This window comes from Phodopus roborovskii, unplaced genomic scaffold, assembly GCF_943737965.1.
Source record: "Phodopus roborovskii unplaced genomic scaffold, PHOROB, whole genome shotgun sequence".
NCBI classification, from domain to species: Eukaryota; Metazoa; Chordata; class Mammalia; order Rodentia; family Cricetidae; genus Phodopus; species Phodopus roborovskii.
The window spans coordinates 47,025,001-47,047,531 of record NW_026126511.1 but is presented as its reverse complement, the minus strand read 5'-3'; the positions used below and the strand labels follow the sequence as shown (position 1 = coordinate 47,047,531).

At 45.9% G+C, this 22,531-nt stretch overlaps 1 protein-coding gene across 3 annotated transcripts in view; it reads right to left on the bottom strand.

The window, feature by feature from the left end:
* The window catches only part of Ptk2b (protein tyrosine kinase 2 beta), a 115,926-nt gene that overhangs the window by 58,577 nt on the left and 34,818 nt on the right, over positions 1–22,531 (bottom strand). The window contains exon 1 of one of the 3 annotated variants that reach the window (XM_051195483.1): positions 1,589–1,728. The exons of the other annotated variants lie outside the window; for them this stretch is intronic. The gene's annotated coding sequence lies outside the window, so the exon portion shown is untranslated. Of the gene's footprint in view, positions 1–1,588; positions 1,729–22,531 lie in introns of those variants that run through there. 3 annotated transcript variants of the gene reach the window in all.

Below are 22,531 nucleotides of genomic sequence, written 5' to 3'. Positions count from 1 at the left end.
GCTTTCTATAGGGGAAACGATTTGTCTTCAGCCTCTGCCTGCTGATTCCAAGCTACCAATGTTTACCACTGAGTTCCAAGTCAGGACAAGATGAGAAGACCCTCCAGAGGTTCCTATTCCTGGCAATGAAACTTGCTTGCACTACTGATTGCTTGAATTTCTGTGTCTGGAGTCTTAGCCTGTTTCTGGCTTCAGTGATCACAAAGTCCTCTGACCGTCAGCTTCTGAGCCAAAGTCCTGCCTCTTTCTCCAGACCTTTTGGCTCTGCCAGCCTTGGTGACCACTCCACCCATGTACTGGTCTGCCCCCACCCGGGGCCCTCCAAGTGCTATATAAGGCATGTCTATACCATGGCATCATTGAAACCCCAGCCTGAGCCGCCCTAGGCTTCAGCACACCTCTCAGTCCCCAGAACTGCCCAGACCACAGGCAAAGAATAACAAACACAAGGAAATGGGCCCAGATTAAAACAGGAAGCATTTTGATTGGCCCTAAGAACTTTTTGGCCCAAACATTCAAAGGATATTCCAGGGGGCTATTCAATCTCCGTGTTCCTGATAATCCTCTGGAAGAAACTCAATTATGCTCTTCCTGAATGGCAAACTATCTACCTGCCCAAAGGAGGTTGGACTGAAGCAGGGTTTAAATCTCTTCCAGAGGATGCAGCCATAGTACCAAGCTCTATGCTCCCAGCCTAGGGGAGGTACTAGGGACCCAGGGACACACATCACAGGGAGAGAAAGTCCTCTGCCTGGTAGATGTTGTAAAGCAGACTGAGTGTCTAGTGAGCTCTTGGGACACTTGTCTTTGCTCCCTCGAGGCTGTGGTTACAGACACATGAAGCCCTGCTCAGCTCTTCATAAGAGTGCTGGGGATTCCAACGCCATCACCTAGCTTCTGACCTTGGATTATTGATTATCCTAGAGCTGGTGTGTGTGTGTGTGTGTGTGCCACCATGCTTTTGTTTGTTTGTTTGAGACATGTCCTGGAACTTATACATGACCCAGTCTAGCCTCAAACTTCCATTCTCCTGCTTGGCATTCTGAGTGTAGGGGTCTCAGGTATCGGCGACCATTCCCAGTTTGAAAGATATCCCCTAATTCTCACATTATTTACAGTGGTCATTCATTTATGAAATTCCAGCAGTAAGTTTCGGTAATTTTGGTCTGAGGTCTCTGCAGCTTACAGCTATGCCATCTGGACCAGGTGACATTTCTAGGCCCTTGTTTCCTCTATCTACCGAATCTTTCTGAAGAATTAGGAGCATTGCAATGCATTGCACCTCTCTCTCTCTCTCTCTCTCTCTCTCTCTCTCTCTCTCTCTCTCTCTCTATCTATCTATCTCTATCTCTATCTCTCTCTCTCCTGTGAATTAGCTAAATAAAGAACTGAAAACCTAATTTAAGAGCAAGGCCCACTTTTCAAAACCCAGCTCAGTGGAAGATGAGGGCCTTCACAGCCCTCTCAGTTTCTGCAGTGCAAAGACTGCCCTTATAACCAAGATGGCCTTCCTCTGCCCATCTGTCTACCTGGAAAGCCTCCCCAACCCCCAGTTCCCGCTCTGCCCACACAAGTTCCCCTGCCTGACCTGAGAGCACAGAAGCATGCTCCATGGAAGGAAGCCCCACAGGAGACAGTCCTAGCGCCAGCCACTCAGACCAGCAGAAGTCAGAATGTCACGAGAGACATGCTTTGTTTCCACCCTGTCTCTGAGTCACTTCCCCTGGCCGTTTCCACATCAACAAAATGGGGAAGGCAGGCCTTTCCTATCTTGGGGCCTGCTGGGCACGGGCACAGGCACTTAACTAATTGCAATGACCTCCCAGTCTTGGGGAGCCATTCCTGAACTCCTGGACCTGGCCAGGCCCCATGGGTTCCATGCTGCACTCATTGATTTGGTCCTTTCAGCCCCCAGGTTCCTGTGGGGCCAGCATTCTACAGCTCCAGGACTCCCCAGCCTGTCATTTGGTTAATCTCCTCCCTTCTTTCCAGGAGAAGGAATGAACCAGGGGGGTTGTGATTACTGCCAGCTATAATTCAGAGTAATTCAAAGAGCATTTGAGACTCTATCACGTTTTCAGCCCCTACCCCCGCACTCATTACTCACTTGGAGTCTTCTGTTACCAGCACCTGCCCCCATACAGGTCAGCTGCCTTGGGCTGGCTCTCTGGAGGCCAGGGAGAGCGGCAGAGACATAGCACCTTACTTTCCTGTTAAGGGAATCTCTCTGGCTTACCTATTAATTCAAGTCTTGGTCCCTGTTGCTGACCAGATTCCTCTCCCTCCTGTTTGACCTCTGGGTCCCGTTGCTTCCCACAATCCCTAGCACTGGTGGTGGTTTGTTCATGCCTGTGACCCCAGCACTCAGACATAGATGGGAAGAACATGAGCTTCCTGGCAGTCTGAGCTGTGGCGTGAGACTTTTCCTCAAGCCAAGCAGGGACTGGAGAGAGCCCAGTAGGTGTTCGCTGCAGAAGCAGGAGAACCTGGGTTCAATCCTCAGCACCTGCATAAAATACCAGACACACTTAAAATTCCAACGCTGGGAAAGCAGAGATAGGAGACCCTGGGGCTCACAGTCTAGCCTGCTCCAGATTCAGTGAGAGACCCTTTCAAAAACAAAACAAAACCAAGATTTCTATAGAATGACACCTGAGATTGACCTCTGCCTTCTACATGCAGCTCCACACACATTCTCAGGGACATACAAACACCAACATAATAATAACAATAAGGATAATGAATTTGAAAAATCACAATCCCCTTATTCCTTATTTGTCAGTTTATGAGTGATATTTGGCTGGTATTTCTCCTTCCTTCTCCCCTTCCCTCCTTCTACTCTTCTTTTCTCCCATCTTCTCTTTCTTCTCCTTCCCTCCTCTCCTCTCCCTCTCTCCCCTCATTCTCTCCTCTTTTCTGTATCTCTGGAGCCATACCAGGTCTTGATGCTATGAAGCCAAGTAGACAAGAAAAGAGAAAATTAGCACATGTGTGCATTCACACCAGTGCTCGTGTGTGTGTGTGTGTGTGTGTGTGTGTGTGTGTGTGTGTGTGTGTGTGTGCATCAGGCACAGCACGATATGGCCCCGAAGCATCCTTAAGTTTACTGCTGCACAAACGCTGGGCAGGACCTGCCCATTGGGTCTGGGGACTCTGGAAAGTGTGAGCCAGAAGATCAGGAAACAAAAGTCACACAGGACTAGGTACAAGAGTGGGAGAAGGGCCACTGAGAAGCAAGGCCAGAAGATGGCAACACGTTATTAAAGAATTTGAACTTCATGTGGTGGGGGAAGGCTTTGTTTTTAATACGCTCATGCCTGCTGATAGGGTTCTCACCGAAGGGACTCCAGCATGTGGCTTTGGCAGGCCTTGTCCTTTCTCCCATTCCTCCTGCTTTGCTAAAATCCATCAGATTACATTCCTAAAGCTAGTCACCAAGGCCTATTCCCTTGTTTGGCTACTTCCTCTTCCCAAGGTTGATTGCCAAGGTCCAGCAATCAGAAGCCCCCTTTGGTGTACCTAATTGACATGCCCAATTAAAATGAAACACTTCATCCTAACACAGGGTTTCCCCCTTTACCTTTATAAACTGCCATTTGCCTATGTGTCATGTCTGTCTCCTCTCTATCCAGAGGCAGTCCTTTGTCACACGGGGACAAATTTATATCGCTGCCCCTTTCCCTTCCCGTCCCTCCCTCACTTCTATCTCCTTTACCACCACATCCTAGCCCATTCTAACACAGATGTCTCCTTTACCTCCTCTTAAAAAATCACTCCTGCAAGGTCATTTGCTGCTGTTTTTCTTGCCTGAGTCAGAAAGCAGCCACTTTAACTTTTCTTCTCCACTTTTAATACAGGCTCTCTCTATGAAAACAGGTGTTTTCTGTGCTAGGGGTTGGGGGTGGGGGCTCCTTCCATCACAGTATGACCTCAGAGGCAGCAGGAGCACTTAGGGTAAAGCTTTGCACAGGGATGCCTTGTTTCATACCATGTGTCAATTCTCTGGTGAAACTATTTCCATGACGGCCAATTTCAACTGCTACCGACATGACCTCTCTGAAAGCAGAGCGGGGGAGAAATGGGCGCCACTGGCTCATAAGAGTGCAGCCCAGCCTTCCCATTTGGACAGGGTAAGAGCTGGGGTGAGGAAGACAGTTTTCAGTATTAATGGCCTCCAGCCCACCTCTGACCTTTGACACCCAGCCTCATTCAGTCAGTGATTTCCTCACTCCACCCTGCAAGAGAGCAAAGTGCCAGGCGCATGGAAACACAAGGCAAGCTAAGGCCCTTCTTCAGAGGGCTTGCTGCTCTCTGCTCTGAGAGACCTCTCAGAAACCACACTCTCGGCCATCCTCCTGCCCACACTCCACTCTTCCGTGACTGCTCCACTTCCAAACATGTGGAATAGAAAATTGGCAGGGAAGCCTGGAGCTGCAATCAACCAGAATTTTATCTGGGCATTTGATTGAGCTCTTGCTCCATCTTCTTGAGAGGTTCATGAGCTGGCCAAATGGTAAGCAGAAAAATTCACAAGTTTTCAAACAGCTCTTGCTGACCAAATGCCCACAAGAACCTGGTGGGGGAAGACTATGATTCTAACTGTCCCTGCCCATCCAAGCCTTTGAACTCTAGTTAGAGGGCTTATGGCTAGCAAATAAGAAGCATCAAGCTGAGATGGAGAGAGATACTTTAATGACAGATCAAAAGGGATTCTTGAAAGGAGGGGAGTGGATCAGTCAATACAGTTTTTGCCTTGAATGCATGAGGATCGGAGTTAGATTCCCCAGGACCTATGTTAAAAACAAACAAGAAACACAATCCAGATGTGTGATGATGTGTCTTGTGATCCCTTGCTGAGAAGGTAGAGATAGATAAACCAGCCATCCTGGCCTAGTTGGAGAGTTCCAACCAATGAGAGATTCTGTATCACAAAGCATGGTAGACAGCACCCAGAAAATGAAACCTGAGGTGGATAAGTTTCCATCTCAGACCATGCCTCCCCAGGAGCACAAGGTCTTGTGCATGCACGCATGGGTATGCATACACACACACACACACACACACACACACACACACACACACACCTGTATATTCACAAAAGGACTCTCAAAATCTCCACAGATTTGCAAGACAAGGAAAGTTTAACTTTCAAAATAGGATAAACCCTTCTTACAGATAAAAATAATAATAATAAAAAGTTGAACATACTAGCACAGAACTGCAATCCCAACATTCAAGAAACAGATGCAAGGGGATTATCAAGTTAAGGCTAGCCTGTGCTACATAGAAATAACCTGCCATAAACCATAAACAGATAGATAAGTGAAGTCTTCCCTTCGTGGCATGGGTTTAGCAGCTCCATGGATTAGAAACGTGGGCTAAAGCTAGCTATAATGTAACTCACTGTCAGACAAAGTAGCCTTTAAGAAGGTAATGCATAGTTGAACTAAACTAGAAAACTTCTAAAAAACTTTTCTCCCTGGGCTTTGTACACATATGGCTATAGCTGGGTTCTGCTCACTAAGGACTATAAGGCTTACAGATCTATGTCCTAGGGTGAGGGCTCCTCTAACACAGGGTATAACTGTCTAGATCCCTGAGACCCAGGGGGAAAGTAAGAGTTGGAAAGATAAGTGGAGAATCGGTTTCAGGTGCATGTAAAAGATTCCTTTAGAGGAGATTTCAAACAGTGATGGGAGGAAGGAGTCGGAGGGCCTTTATCTTTCATGCAGGTATCCTTCAATCTGTGAGGAACTCATTCTAAGACATTACAGATGTCAACATCTAAGGATGTGCTAGCCCCGCCTACAAATGATGTGGCACTTGTATCTAACCTATGGGCATTCCCCTGTAGATGTTAAATCCTCTCTAGGTGACTATATTTAGTACCAGGTAATTAACACACTCAATACACAAATGCGTATTTTATCCTAGTTAGAAAATTATAAAGAGACTGTAAATATTCAGAACAAATGGCATTTTTTTCCACATACTTTCAGTCCTTGGTTGGTAAATACTTAGATGAGGAGCCTTCTAGGCTGCACACAGTCCCCTTCATGTCTGTACTCTCACTATCATGCTGATGTCTCCCAAGGCAGATGTCTCTGCCACTTCGAGAATAAGGAAAACTGACTGGGCTTGTCACCCTTTTTTATCAGACAGAAGCTGGGTGAGAACTCTATTTCCTTCTTAACCCAGCACACACAGTCCACACACCAGCACACACAGTCCGTACACTACACCAGCACACACATTCTGTACACTACACCAGCACACACAGTCCACATATTACACCAGCACACACAGTCCGTACACTACACCAGCACACACAGTCCGTACACTACACCAGCACACACAGTCCGTACACTACACCAGCACACACAGTCTGTACACTACACCAGCACACACAGTCCACACACTACACCAGCACACACAGTCCGTACACTACACCAGCACACACAGTCCACACACTACACCAGCACACACAGTCTGTACACTACACCAGCACACACAGTCTGTACACTACACCAGCACACACAGTCTGTACACTACACCAGCACACACAGTCTGTACACTACACCAGCACACACAGTCTGTACACTACACCAGCACACACAGTCTGTACACTACACCAGCACACACAGTCCACATATTACACCAGCACACACAGTCCGTACACTACACCAGCACACACAGTCCGTACACTACACCAGCACACACAGTCCGTACACTACACCAGCACACACAGTCTGTACACTACACCAGCACACACAGTCCACACACTACACCAGCACACACAGTCCGTACACTACACCAGCACACACAGTCCACACACTACACCAGCACACACAGTCCGTACAGTACACCAGCACACACAGTCTGTACACTACACCAGCACACACAGTCTGTACACTACACCAGCACACACAGTCCACACACTACATCAGCACACACAGTCTGTACACTAAACCAGCACACACAGTCCGTACACTACACCAGCACACACAGTCTGTACAGTACACCAGCACACACAGTCTGTACACTACACCAGCACACACAGTCCGTACACTACACCAGCACACACAGTCTGTACACTACACCAGCACACACAGTCTGTACACTACACCAGCACACACAGTCCACATATTACACCAGCACACACAGTCTGTACACTACACCAGCACACACAGTCCACACACCAGCACACACAGTCTGTACACTACACCAGCACACACAGTCCATACACTACACCAGCACACACAGTCCACACACTACACCAGCATACACAGTCCACACACTACACCAGCACACACAGTCTGTACACTACACCAGCACACACAGTCCACACACTACACCAGCACACACAGTCCACACACTACACCAGCACACACAGTCTGTACAGTACACCAGCACACATAGTCCGTACACTTTGTAAACTTCACTATGGGTCTGCACCTCTGGACTGTGGCTGTGTGCCAAAGAGTAGCTCAGCTGAAAATTGCTTTTCTGACATGGCTCCTAGAAGGCTGCTTAGAAACAAATTTCCTCCCCATAACTTCATCGCTTGCTAGTTATGCATCCCTGAAAGAAATGCAGGCTTGCAGCAGAGTGGGGTGTGTAGTAAAGTGAATACAAAGGATTTTATTTAAGGGGTCTTATGTGATCCATATTTTTAAAAAAAAATGTAATAAAAAGAAAATCCAATTACTTAACAAAAAAAAATATACTGGAAAGTATAAACAAGAATCTCAGCATGGACATTACACTCCCCATCCAATACCACCTTAAAAACAAACAAAAACAACCCTCTTCCACCTGCCAGCCTCCAATCTGCCAGTCTACAAATCCAGTCTACACCGAAGCTCTGCGTCACACAGACAGACACCCAAACCACCAGACAGCGTGATGCCCCCATCTGTACACGACAGCAGCCAGCCTTCATTCTGATGTGCATCGAATACAACAACAATCTAGATGCCTGTTAAGCAAACAGGATGCCACCTGTGTGTGAAAAGACCTGGGAAATTAAAAATAGACCGAGAAACCCTCATGGTTAAAAATACTAACGGAAACAATGTTAAGAAACCAACTACAAATGCCTCAAAAGGAGCCAAAAAGACCCATAGGGGGAGAAAAAGAAAAGAAACTCATGTTGTTGGAGTTGTGAATTACCCAGAACCGTCTTTCTGGTGAGCAAGTTTTTTAAATACTAAATAACTCAGAGCTGTTAACCTGGTTAGGGAAACACATCCCATGTTCTAGTTTCGTTTCTATTGCTGTCATAAGAACACTGGCCAAAAGTGACTTAGGGCAAAGGGGTTTACTTGGCTTATACTCTCAGGTCACTGTGCATCATTGCCAAAAGTAAAGGCAGGAACTTGAAGGCAATGCTTGTTAGTCCACACAGCATTACCTCCAACCAAGGAGCTAACTTCACTGCCAAAGAAGTGTGGCAGGAACCATGCGGGATGCTGCTTGCCGGCAGCAGACAGGCTCATACTCAATAGCTAGCTCTCTTATACAGTTTAGGGCCACCTGCCTAGAGAATGGTGCTATCCACAGTGTCCTGGCCCTCCTACATCAATTAACAATTAAATAACCCCCCCCAATCATGCCCCAGACCAATCTGATCTAGGAAATTCCTCAAATGAGAGTTGCTGCTCAGATCATTCTAGGTTGTGTCTAGTTGACAAAGTTAACCAGGACACCCTATGGGTTTAAGGTGGGGGACAGTGGATTATTTGGACAAGGATGTTCATTGCTGTACTCTTTACCATGGGGAAATGATGAGAACCAGAACAAAAGGCTCAGAAGGAAATCTCAGCAATATCAATAACATAGAAGTGAAGCACGATAAAAATACAAGAGTAGTAGTACATGAAAGGATGTATATAAAAATGTTAAGCCACAGAGAATGGAATTTGCATACTGATTTGTAACTACATATAAACACACCCACATTTAGAATCCCATGCACTTACACGATGTTAAGCTCCTGCTGCTATATTGGTTGAATGTATTTAAAGATATGATACCGTCTGTCCCACATGCATAAAGCTGTGCCTCTGCCTCGAGTCCCTTTTCTTACAGTCTGACTCCCTGCCTTTTCCACACAGACCACGCAGAGTGGCCAGTCTTCTTAGCACAAAGCCCAGCTAGGCAGCAAACATGGCATCTCTGAACCCCATCCAAACTTAAGTTTGGGCTGAACAGTGGAGACAGGCAACTGATGCGGCCTGGCAAGAGAGACCCAGGACCATGGAGTGCCACACTGGACTAGAAACACTGGAAAGAGCAGTGTCTGATCAGGTCTCAGAGTTCTTGGCTAGCCTGTGTCTCCTCTTCTCTCCAGCCCTGATAGGCTGAGCCTTCACCCATTCCCTCCTTCCTCCCCTCTATGCCTCCTGAAAGAGTTATTTCTGAAAATAGCACAGGTAACAGAATCTCCTCCTTACACTCTCCCACGGACAAGCAGTGTGCCCACAGGACATGCTCATTATATCCTAATAAAAACCCAAAGGCACTGTTACCCCACCCCTCCAGCCCCCACACACAGAGACTCTACCACCACCCATAACATGCATGGAGCCACAGACTGAGCAGTTATCTATCCAAGGCTCTCATGAAGATGGAAAGAAGGCCAGGATTTCAGTAGCACTGGACTGGGCCTGCAAAGATGTAGTAAGCCCGAGTCTGGTCTTTCAGTGATGAGGCTTTCCTCCCAGACACACCCATGTTAGTGTCTCCTGGGGCTCTGCATTCTAATGGTGATATTAGTTCCCATTAGATCAGTAACACATCCTCAAATAATGCCTAGCCCTTCTTCACACTGTCCGTGTGCACACAGGTACCACAAGGACACTTCTCTCTAGGGAAGAACTTTTTTTTTTTCAGTAATAGTCTAGTGATTGTAACAGACAATTGTTTTGAGACAGAGTTGCTATGGTGTCTCTGCAGACCTCAAACTCTTAGGTATAAGCAATCCTCCTTCTTCTCTACCGCGCGACTAGCTGGAACATCTGACATGTGCCACCATGCATAGCTTTTCACAGAGATTCATCTGCCTTTGCCTCCTGCGTGCTGGGATTCAAGGCTTGCATCACCACTGGCCATTTTAAATTTTTAATTGAAATAGAATATACTAAAGATATGCAGTATTACGACTGAGCTAATTGATATATTCTTTTCTTTACAGTTACCATTTGGGGGTTGGGGGTGGCAGGAGAAATATATTCCCCCCAGAGACTATCAAGTACAAGTTCTCCGGAATTCCTTCATTCTGTCCTACTGAAACTTTGTCTCTTGGGCCCAGCATCTCCCTTAACACACTAGGTAATTCTAACACCTTTTCAGGAAGGGTAAGGAGCCACAGGCATAGCCCTTATCTCCCTGGTGAGAATTGAATGTAGGAGACTAACTGTTGCCCCAATCTGTGGGATCCCAGAACCCTCAGTTCTCAGGCCACAGGCATCCCCTTGCCAGTGTGCTATCCATTATGGCTGAGTTGTAACAGATCCCAGCAGATTATAGCTCATAAATGCAGGCCTCCTTGGGTGTCCCAGGGCCTCATTTCCCAGTGCTCTCGTAGTTTTCTATTTTCATGTCTTGTTACTCAAGCCTTCTATTTGGAAATAAGTACCAAGAAAAGAAACAGGTAGTTTCAGTTATTCAGAGCTCAGAAATTTGCAGGAAATTTGGACGTACAAAACTCCAGCTGTGAGAATTCAAAGCAGGGGTAGGGAACCCGGATGCAGATGCAGTGAAACCCCTCCCCTTCCTGCACAAACTCTTTCACAGCAATCTCCTGACTTCTGCTCTAATGCTGCCAAATTTTTCTGCCCTAGTTGGAAACTCAAATAAAAGACCATGGAAACCCAAGCTGGAAACCTTCATAGTGTGGAAGGTAGCAAAGGAGGCATGAAAAAAAAAGAAAGAAAAATGGTCCCATGGACGCAGAGCCAGGCATTGGAGTGGGGAGCCAGATGTCGAGGGGTGGGCAGGAAAGGAATCCACCTCCCAGGCCCTTGGTGACCACAATTTGAGCCGCAAAGCCCTGTGGAGAGAAAGATCGGCAATTTATCTAAAAACAGAAAGAAGGGGGAGAGAAGAGAAGAGAATGGGAGGGGAAGAAAGGAAGCAAAAGGGAAAGAGAAAATGATAACAAATGAGCGAAGAGTTTCCATTGTACTTCCATTCCATGAGGACACAGAACGTTATTCAGAATCAAGTCTAGTCCATCCTAAAAAGTAACCAGTAAGCAGACTGTATAGGCATGCTCAGTTAAATTAATACAAAACTTCAAAGTTATGCATAGTTGTGATGTGAAGGCATCTCCATGCTTACAGCTAGAGTGTAAACTGAGAAGAAATAGAGCAAGGAAGTCGGTTACTTGAAACAGGAGTTTTCCCATCCCATGTTGGATTGATTCAACAGTGGATACTTCTCTGGGATTGCTTTGGCCACCTCTGAAGATACACTGCCCAGATACGAAAATAGCAAAGGTCCAGCACCCTACTTCCAGCCCCTCCCAAACTGTCACATTCCCTCAGCAGCCATGCTAGGGGTAACATAGTCAGAATCCTGGGTTTTACCTGTAAAAACCGTGGCTCCAGCTTCCCTGAATGGAACAGAAGGCGAGTTTGACCTACAGATCCATCAGCTCTTTTTCATTAAGGTTTCTGAAGCACACAGGAAGTTAGAAAAAGGAAAGCAACTCACTTCTCTACAGCTCACCACAGACATTAGGCAGGAGGGCTCAGGGGACTGGTGTAGGCCACCTCCTCTGGCACACAGGGCACTCATGTGAGGGGGGGAGGGGGAGACACATGGGAGCTGGTGTGAGGTTCTGACCCTAGCCAGGAGCTCAGGGTCCCCAAAGGGACCACATTCCACTTCTCCCTTGATGACTGCACACACACACACACACACACACACACACACACACACCAAGATTTTATACTCTGTAACTCAGCTGACATCCAGAGAGACCCAGACCACTTGAGCATCCTCTGGGCCTCGCTTCTGTTTCATATAAAGCCCCAGAAGATTAGCTAAGATGAACAATTTCCCAACAACATCTTGGGAGTGAATATTCACAGCGCTTAAAGTGACAATAAAGTTCTTTAAGGAACTGAATGCATCACTCCTTTCTAAGCCATTTGCAGAAGTCTCAAGAAACCCCTGTGCGGGTTCCAGCTTGATGAAAGCTAAGTCTAAACCCCTTTGTCTAGGTAGAGGATTTCCCAAAATTGGTGGCCACTGGGAGAATCCTTTGGGGGGGGATTTGACAGCTAAGAGGTAAAAAGTGAGAGGAAAGAAAAAGATAAAGGACAGGGAAGACCTTTTATGGGAGGGTTGCAGTCATGTGACCTATGGAAAGGATGGTAGATACTGGGGACATTGGAAAGGGGGAGAAGAAGCAACTGCGTAAACTCGATTGTGAGGGAAGGATCGCCACTGGGAATCCCAGCTGGTTTTTACTGCCTCTATTTTTTCAGAAGAAAGTAAAACTGAGGACAAAGACAATAAACAACTCTCAAAGACCCGGGCTGACATTCTGGTTATCAGAAAATGAAACCGAACCCAAAACTGTTGTGAAGATTAACTAAACTAATATTTATAAACCATTTATTAGTCATGAGTAATCCTCCTGCCATTAAAGCTGTCCATAAGATTTATTAGAAATCCCAGGGTATCTTGCTTTCTTGGGAAGCATCCCACTCCTGAAGCATATGCTGTCACTGTAATGAAACACCCTCCCAATTCCTTTGTGTGTCTCCTCTCTGAACTTTTAAAGTACCAGGTAGATGTCTCCAATATGGAATATTGGTCATGATCATAACAGACCTTTTCTTTAAACATCTCCATAAACATTTTGATGATAAGGGATCTGTCTTGTCAAGAAAACCTACAACTCCCCTAGTCCACTTCTGGACCATTTTTAGTATCGACTGCTCTCCCTAGGACACATTGAAGTTTTTCTGCATCTGCCTTCAGATTCTACTCTCCCTCTGGAAGTGCCAGCCACGCACCTCACTCTGGCAGTCTGTGGTCTATGGCTCTAACACAACATTGTAGTGAAGGTCTGGTGTATTCACACATCCTTCCATATCAAGATCACCTACTATTCACATATATTTAACTCCCATCTCAAGAACTCTGTACTTATCAAGGTTTCTCAGAGCCATGAATGATAAGCAGGAACTTTCAAAGCCACCCCCAGAAGGCCAAGTCAGTGGTCCAGCCCATATTTTCTGAATGTGAACCTGGCCAGCAGGTCCCTGCTCTCTGATTTAGATCTTGTATACTTAAAATTTTGGAGCACAATAGGCTCTGGGGTCCATATAAGTTTCCCCATGACCTTTTAGCTCACACATTGGCTTCTGTGAGATGTTGAGTATGTTATGAACTCTGTTCCATGCTTATCCTTCAGTTAAGGTGGCAACCTCAAACCCTTTCATCTCCATAGCACTAGATGAGCAGACTCCCCTCCCACTCTTGAGTTCTATTCTCAGCTGTCAACACTGCCATTACTTGTCAAGTATCTCATTGCATGGCTGTGTGCCAGGTAAGGAAAGGAAGAATTTAGAACACAGGCTGCCCTGCTCATTGCACAGCTCACAGCCTTTCTGAGAACAAACAGGTTTTATGAGTAGAAGGTTAACCCAAACATGAATGGACACTGTGAGAATCTTGTGTACTGGTGGGGTTCACTGGCTCGTGGTGTGAGAAGGAAGGAGGGCCTACCAAGGGAGGGGCCTGTGGAGCAGAAGAAAGGGTACAGCTCCAGGACATAGGATGCCTGGGCTCTGGCTTTAAGCGCTCCACTCTTGAACAGCTAATGACTTCAGGCGTTCCTTTAGGTGTCTGCCCTGCCTTCCTCTGCCTCTGTGGTGTAGTGATAACAATTTACCCACTTGGACTAGACTGACTAAATCAAAACACTATAAAATTCAGCACTAAAAGGTGTCTCAGAGATCTTACAATCTGCTGCCTTCTAGAACTTGCATGATCCTTGGGGAACGTCATTAAAAAACACATGGCCTGCCCTTCACTTTCCAATCAGAACAAAACAAGGGTTTTGAAGCAAGTTATAAGCATGTGTGTCTGTGTATGTTTGCACAAGCGTGTTCATGTACACACATGTGCACAGAGAGAGAGAGAGAGGATGAGAGAGAGAGAGAGAGAGAGAGGAGAGGAAAGAGAGACTGGGGAAAAAAGATAAATCTGAAGTACCTAGCAGTTGATAGGACCTCAGTACTGTATCACAGCAGGACATCATGCAACCTCTCATACAGTAAAGACACAAGAGCATCCAAAGCCAACTGGAGCAGGCATGGACCAAAAAACTGCTAACTGCTCCATCTTGCAGAATCCACTGTTCCCATCATGCACCTGATGTCATGACATCCAAAATTCCCATATAAGGATACAAAGGTGGAGTAAACTCATATTAAACCCGAAAAATCCACAACCCATTCCTGGAATTTCCTACCTTATGCCTACCACTTCCCCATGGATATTTCTCCCCTCTTATAAATAACCCTTCTTCCATTAAAGTTTTCATATCAGACTATTCAGAAACCCAGGGTTTGCAGCTCTCTGGAGAAGCCTGCCTCCTGTTAGAGCCTGTACTTTCTACCTATAATGAACCCCCCCCCACACACACACACACTCCAGTTGCTTCATCTCTGAATTCCTTCTCTTTAAACACTGAATAGAGGTCTCAATCTAGTCTGTCTGTTGAGACCTTTCTTTCCAGTCTTCACTTGCTGGTCTCATTAAAAGGTCTTTAACAGAAGTGATGATGCGGCTATTTGACAGACAGTAGGCTGATACCAGAGAGAGGAAATCAGCCACTCCCCAGTTGGTTCAGAGCATGGTTGGGACTGGACTGAGGTTTCCTCCACCCAACCTGCATCCTGGCTCTGACATCTTGAGTTCTCAGCTAAGCTTAGAATTGGGAGGCTGGCAGGGACCCCAGTATTGATGCCATCTTCCTGCTGTCCCAGGGAGCTGTCTGTGCTGTTGCTGGGAATATTTATGAGCTCATGTCCTCCTAATGTTTAAGGATTCTTACAGACAGACAATGGGCCTGCTCCCTCCAGCTTTACCCAAATGCATGGGTAAAGCCTTGAGTTCTAGGCTCTGCTCTACAATCAACCACATTTTTTGTTTTGTTTTGGTTTTGCTTGTTTGTTTTTGATACAGGATCTTACATAGCCCAGGCTAGTCTCTAATGTATTACTGAATAGGAAAGATGCCCTGGGACCTTTGAAGGAGAATTCCTGAAAAGTTACCCAGTCTACAAAAGCAGATTAAAAATTCAACCACTGTGGAGTGTTCAGAATGTTGCAGCACCAGAGTTAATTACAAATTCTCTTTGGCTATCTTTAGCCTCACAGAGTCAGGTCCCACCTCTGTGTAAGACCAAATATCCTGATGAACAGATTAAAAACTGTTGGAATGTATTAACAAAACCCTGTCCTCCACAAATGGGAAGGCTAAGAGTTCTATCAGATGCCATCGGAGGCCTGTAGTTGAGCGTCTCCCATCTTGAGGTAAATTGTCTCAAGTTCTCAAGTTCTGGAATTACAAGTATGGGCCACAATGTCCTGTTTACATGATGATGACAATTGACCTGAACTTCATTTGCTGGGCGAGCATCCCAGCAAATGAACTACACCCCCAGATCAACTGTGAGACTTCAATAAACATGCCTCAACTCATTGGGTTCAAGTCCCCTCTTTACAAAGGGGGAGTAAAGTTGGGCTCTTGGGTCACTTCTGGTTCTGTTTACAGTACCTCTGGGCTAGAAGAAGCATTGACTAACCTGGAACATTCTTTATGGGGCACTTGGAGAAGCTGATCATTTCGGCCCTAAGAATGAAATGTCAGAGCCATGTTTCCAATCCAGTGGTTCTCAGGTTTTGGGGCATGAGCCTTGGGGGGGGAGGGGTAAATGACCTTTTCACAGGGGTCACATACCAGATACCCTGTGTGTCAGATGTTTACATTATAATTCATAACGGTAGCAAACTTACAGTTGTGAAGTAGCAATGAAAATAACATTATGTTAGGAGGTCACTACAACACCAGGAACTATATTAAAGGGTCACAGCATTAAGGAGGTTAGTAGTCCCTGTACTTGATGCTCTTGGGCTTTGTTAGGTCCCCAAGGGAAGATGCTTCTGAGGTCAAGCAGATCCTAAAAGCACACTTTTCATGTGCAAGACAACCAAGTGGAACCCAAGCTCCAACCACCTCTTCTAAGGGTCTCTCAGACCCTGAGTCATCCCCATCCATGATACACATCCCTGGGCCAAAAACCAGGCTACCAAAGAAAGCCCTGGCTCCTCAGAGTTCGCAGAAACTATTCACAGTGGCCGATGCTGGCCTGTTTTTATATGGAAACCACACCAAAGGCTCCTGTTCTGCCCAAGTGCTTCCCTGCCTGGCACTGCATGGCCTGCAATGCCTCCTGTTCTTTCATGAGAAACTACAAATTCAGATCTTAATGTGAACTGTCTTCATGCTGGCACAAATGAACAAAACGTAAAGGAATAAAAGGAAGCCCCTTGTATTAGATCAAGCTCTAAGATTAGAAGTGGGATTCCTTATCTGAACCATGGACTGGGTCCCGTTCCCTTCGGGACCAGGTTGCTGTCCAGAACAGCCTAGAGGTCTCCAGTTGTCCTACAAAGACATTCTCAGCTGCTACCTCCCTGACTACTAGCCCTCATGAAGACCTTTTTTTTTTTTTTTTTTTTCCCCAATTTGACTGGGCCAGCCATGAGGTATCAGACAGCTAGTTTAATGTTATCATGAGTGGGTCAACCAGTGCATTTCTTGATGGTAAATTGTATGAAGCAGCTAGCCTTCTTCAAGGTGGGTTGGCCTCATGCACACTGAAGACCCAAAGAGAAGAAAACACTGGATCTTCCCAGGGTAAGAGAGAATCACTGCACTGAGAGTCTCCTCTCCTCCTGTCTTTCAAAACAAGCTGAAGTGTGGGTTCTTTCTGGGGCTTAAGCCTGCCATTTTCACACTGGAGTTTATTCCCAGCCCCCTGGGTCTTCAGCTTACTATCTACAAAGCTGGGGGGGGGGGTCTCAGCAGTTTCTGTAATCACATGGTCCAGCTCTTCACAATAACTCTCTTTCAATATCTCCTACCCCCAGGAAGACCTAATATAATCCCTGAATCAAAACACAGCTATAGCTTTGAAGGCAGGGTGAAATGATTTACCAGATGAAAATTTGTTTTCCAGAGCTGTGGTTCATTTGTGTTGTATTTTTTTCTTTACTTTTTTTTTTTTTTAAAAAAACAATCTTTTATTTTTACATACCAATTCAAGCTCCCCCTCCTTCTCCCTCCACCTGCTCCCTCTACCCCACCCCCCATCAACTACTCAGAGAGGGTGAGGACTCCCATGGGGAGTCAACCTTTGTATTGTGTTTCTAATGCTGAATGTAGCAGCAGCCATCATCAAGTATTTTCTGTGGTGTGAAGCAATGCAAGCAAACACCCTTGTGGATTCTACAACATCCCATCTCCTAGCAGAATGCACAGGCAATCTCAGTACTGATGTCACATCAGCCTTTCCCAAACCATGCTCACTCCTGGGTCATGCTCGGTACAGAGTAGCCTCAATAAATGTGTTGAAAGAATGACAAATTCTTTGGTAGATTTCACACTCCCCTATAATGGATGGAGAAATGGACTCTAAGAAACACTAAAGAACCAACCCCAAAATTTAAGTTGAAGAACAAGTTACTGGGGAAAAGTATTTCTATTTTTGTTTCCACAGAAAATGAAAAGATGTGGATTCCTTCCAGACTAATGTGGTTTGATCACGCCAGACCACCTGAAACAGAGTACAGGCTGATCCTACATTCCAAACGGCTGGACAAGGCGGCCCTGCAGACTACAGCTAGGATATCTGAATCTTCTTCGAATCCCCCAAGACAGCGCCCCTTACCAGCAGGAAGTAGTTTGGAAAGAGCGACGCCCAAATTCCCAAATGTTGTGTATAAATGTTTGTTTTCATTTAATTGGACTTTGTTATATAAAATTAAATAAAAATAAATAAATAAATAAATAAATAAATGTATTTATCATGAAAAAAAAAAGAACCAACCCAAAGTCACAGAGCAAAAACAGAAGTGAGACATACAAGTTCAACTGAGTTCAAAACTCACATTCTCGACCCTTGCAGTATACCCAAAGAATCTCCCAGATGTGATTCACACCTATAATCTCTCAACTAGCAGGGAAGACTAGTGCCGTCCCTCAGAACTCAGTAATCCCTGTCTTACTCCATACTGGCAACTGTGCTATTCAACTGCCCACTGAGGGTTTCTATAGACTAATTTGGGAACCTAACCAAGGATGGGTCCGTCTTCATGAACATAAACAAGCCGAGACAGAAAACTCACCACACGCATCTCATCACCCCCAACACCTCTCAGAGATGCTTCCAGGCAGCAAAAGAGCCATGTGGATCTGACCCCCAGGCTGAGAAGTGAGACCACAGAGCAGGTAAGGATGACTATTCCTGGCCTTGGGCAGGAAGGAGGTTTTGAGGTGGTATCTCCAACTCTCAGGATTATCAACTGTTTGTACTCTCCATGTCTCCTAAAGGCCCTGTGGGCTGAGCTAAGGGATGAGGGGTGAATGCAGCTGTGCACAGCTCAGCAGGGGAGGGAAAGGAAGGAAGCAAAGGCTGCAGTCAAAGCTGATCCAGAGGCTTACACGATTCCCATGCAACATCAAACCCACTTGCGACTGAATGGTAGGCATGCAATGGGATGCCTGATGACTTGGCCTTCCATGAGGCCACACCACATTCTGCTTATTTGTCCTTTAGTAATCTTGTCTTCTCACTGCAGGCATTCAGAGAGCATTGGACTGGATATCTTACTATGGGGGCCCTCTCAGTCCTTGGACTCAGTGGGTGACACAAATCTGCTTTGTCCAAACAAACAACCCAGTTTATCCTTCTGACACCTGCAGCACTAGCTCCCTTCCCAGGGATTCCAATACAACACAGCTTTGGGATAAAACAATGTAAGGTTGGCTGTATGGTCAGAGTGCTAGGAGCCCCGAGAACCAGAGCACAAGAATCCCCAGAGATGTCATCTTAGTTGTGTTATTTCAGCAAGAAGAAGCTGAACCAGCTCTTGGATCCTTTGCCGAGAAAGCCCTGAACACATGCTGAGTGTCCCCAGTCTGAAAATCCAAAACCTATGATGCTCTACTGACAGAGCTACTGTGTGTCATGTCCTCATGCAACATGACAGATGGGAAATTCCACATCTAACCCCTCCAGAACTCAGACACCCTACAACATTGTATAAAACCACCTTGAGGCTATTTGTGTGAGTTGTGCATGAGGAATAATGTTTAGACTTGACATGGGACCTGTCTTCAAGATATCTATGTAAACATTCCCAAATTCAAAGTGTTGCAAAACTATAAGGCCTTTCTCGTTCCAAATATTTTAGATAAGGGATATTCAACTTTCATATAAACTTGTGTGACTCTTGACATTAAATCTGTGCACTTTGGAACTTGTAGGGCCCCTGAGCCCTGCACAGAGCTTGGTCCAAACCAGATACCCAACATGGCCTGTGAAGAGAGCCTATGCTCATGGGAAAGCCGTGAGGCAGGAATTGTAGAGGAGGGGGTCTCAGAGATAGGCTTTTGAGAATGGAAGAGTGGAAAACACTGGGGAGTGTGGGAGTCTAAAGAGACAGTAAGATTCCTTTCTCCTTTTATCCCCATATCACAGCTCTATTTATTCTGAGAAGCACCCAGCTGTAGCTCCAAAATAGACATGCTGAAAAACGCCTCTAATGATAGAGGAAACTTCTGTAGGATCCCAACTCAAAACAGTCCTCTGCAAGGGGCAGGAACACCAAAGGGCCTGTGGAAAGGGACACTTCTGGGTGTTCTCTGCCATTGTCTTATCCTATCCAAGATCAACATGGTTCCTCTCTCCAGGGTTATGAAGAAACCGGTAAGGTTCACCCCAGGGAATCTGAAGATCTCTTTTCTAACAGTGCTCCCAAGGCCACTCAGGACAGTTAGAATTTGGAACAGACAAGGATCTGGCTATTGGAAAGACCTCTTCAAGTCAGTTAGGCAAAGACAGGGCCATCACAACAAGAAAAGTGAGCCCAGATCTGGAAGCCCGACATGATCACTGAATTCTGCTTTGTACAGAGTAGACAGACTAGGTCAACTCAAAACCCAGGACCTGGACAGATAAGCCCTACACTCCTCCTGGGGGATAAAGGCACTAAGGAGGTTGAGTCTGTGCTCAGAAAACTGAGCTAGTTCTTATGTCGGGCATAGGATGGAAGCCCTGACATCTTCTAGGCTGTGACTTGTAGTATTCAAGGCCAAAGAGCCATGATTCACTTCTTTGGGTTTCAAGCTTCCTGTCAACCACAAGATGTGGAGTTACTGCCCCATTTAACATGAAGCTGAGGCGGACTGTGGCATAGCTGGGGAGGAGGGCGGATAACCCAGGATGGATGGAAGGCCTCTCAGATCTCAGTGTAGATGGCTCCACAAATTAAAGAGATAAAGTCTGATGCGTGGTGTCTGGACTCTTCCTCGGAACTGCTAGTGTGATTCTCTTGTTATCTCCTATCTCCATTCACTGAGAGCCTCTGATGTGGCCAGAAGGTAAATTACTAATAAGTTCTGAGCAACAGGTCTTCATTACCACGGTTATCTTGAGTCTTCCTGGAGTTGGGCAGTGAGTGTCTATTTGTTACGTCTAATGTTTCAGGCATACATGCTAATTTTTTAACTCTCAAAGTGAAGTGAAGAGGTTAGGGCTATTAATCCTCTGCCATGTTGTATATGGAAAAACTGAGGCATGGGGAGATTAAAGCAACTCAATATCACAGGGCTAAGAAATGACAGAGTTAGATTTTATATTCTTATCTGCTATTCCACATCCTCACCCAGGCAAAGCATATGACCAATTCACATTGTTACGAAAGGAAGCAGCAGGGCCTAGGCAAGTTCTTGTTCTTGCTTTAAAAAAAAAAAACCTACAGAAAAGATGTCAAGGCTAAACTGCATGTTATGGGTCTGTTATGGGTCTCCCTGTATCCAGCCCTTTCTCAGCTATACTGGGGATATACCTCTAGGACTGTGATTGCCATAAATGTAACAGACAGCTGAGTACCCATAGATCAAGGGAGAGGATACAAATTCTACAGTCCAGGGAACACACACACACACACACACACTAAATAATGCCATAAGGCGCGGCATGGTTTATGCAAGAGAGGTACAAATGTAATCACACACAGTGAGCAATGCAAGCAAGGGAGTTAATCTTATCTCACGGGAAGGGTGGGGCCTGAGCTGGGGCTTTAAGGTTTGTGAAGAAGAGGAGGTGGCTTTGAAAGTTACTAGTGAAATGGCAGGAAAGTCTGGGGTCTGTTGCAAGGTTCAAAAGAAGCCTGAGGTTTACCAAGGTGGCTGCGCCCATAGCTAGCCAGGGATAGATTTGTAGGGACAAACCCTGAGGGCAATAATTCCATGGCCTGTTTATTGATTTTGTCAAGAATAATTCTACCTAGCATATGGGAAACACTAAAGATAAAGAAGGCAGGCGTGGGTGAAGATTCCAAAGTCAGATTCCAAAGGACCAAGAGCCAATTGGAGAAAGAGCTGGTGCTGTCTACACTAGCCAATAGGAGGGATCATGAAGTACTTCATCATCTGGGCTGGAATCTGCCTGGGTGTGGGACCAGTGTGGGAGAGTAGAGAAAGAGAAAGTCACTAATACTTGTTTTTCCACAACTGTAGAGTTCATGGTAACATTCTGTTTGATCCCTCAGGCACAGAATGCAACCTCACCAGCCCATGCCCTGTATCTCGCCGATAAAAGTCCCCTTTGCACGAGGTCAACTCTGATGCCATTTTGACCAAGCAGCTTTTTTATACCCTCATTAAGATGAGTTCTCTCTACTTTTGTGGCACTTCTTGTTTACTATAAATCTGTCATGTCCCTCTTCTGGCTACAAGTTCATATGTGTGCCTGAGCATGTGAATGTGCTTGAATGTGTTGAACATGTGTATGGAGGGCGAAGGTCAACCTTAGCTGCTGTTCCTCAGGAGCCAGCCACATTTGTTTTTGGAGACAGACTCTCTCATTGGTCTGGAGCACTCCTAGGAGGCTGAGCTGACTAGACAGCAAACCCTGGGAATCCCTCTGACTCCACAGTATTGGGGTTACACGTGTACTTGTCACACCCTACTCTTTTATTTGGGTTCTGGGGGTCAAATTCAGGTTCTCATGCTTGCAAGGTAGCACTTTACTGATAGAGCAATTTCCCTAGCCCCAGCTTACAGGCTTTTTGCAGCTAAGCAAGCAAAGGAACACCCCTTTTCTGAAGTTGTATTTAGCAGAAGACCTGGAATAGAAGGAGTAGGCCATCACTTACCCAGGAGTGTGGTACTGAATGGTCCTATCTGCCCCTGAGACATCCTTTGCAGGTGCACA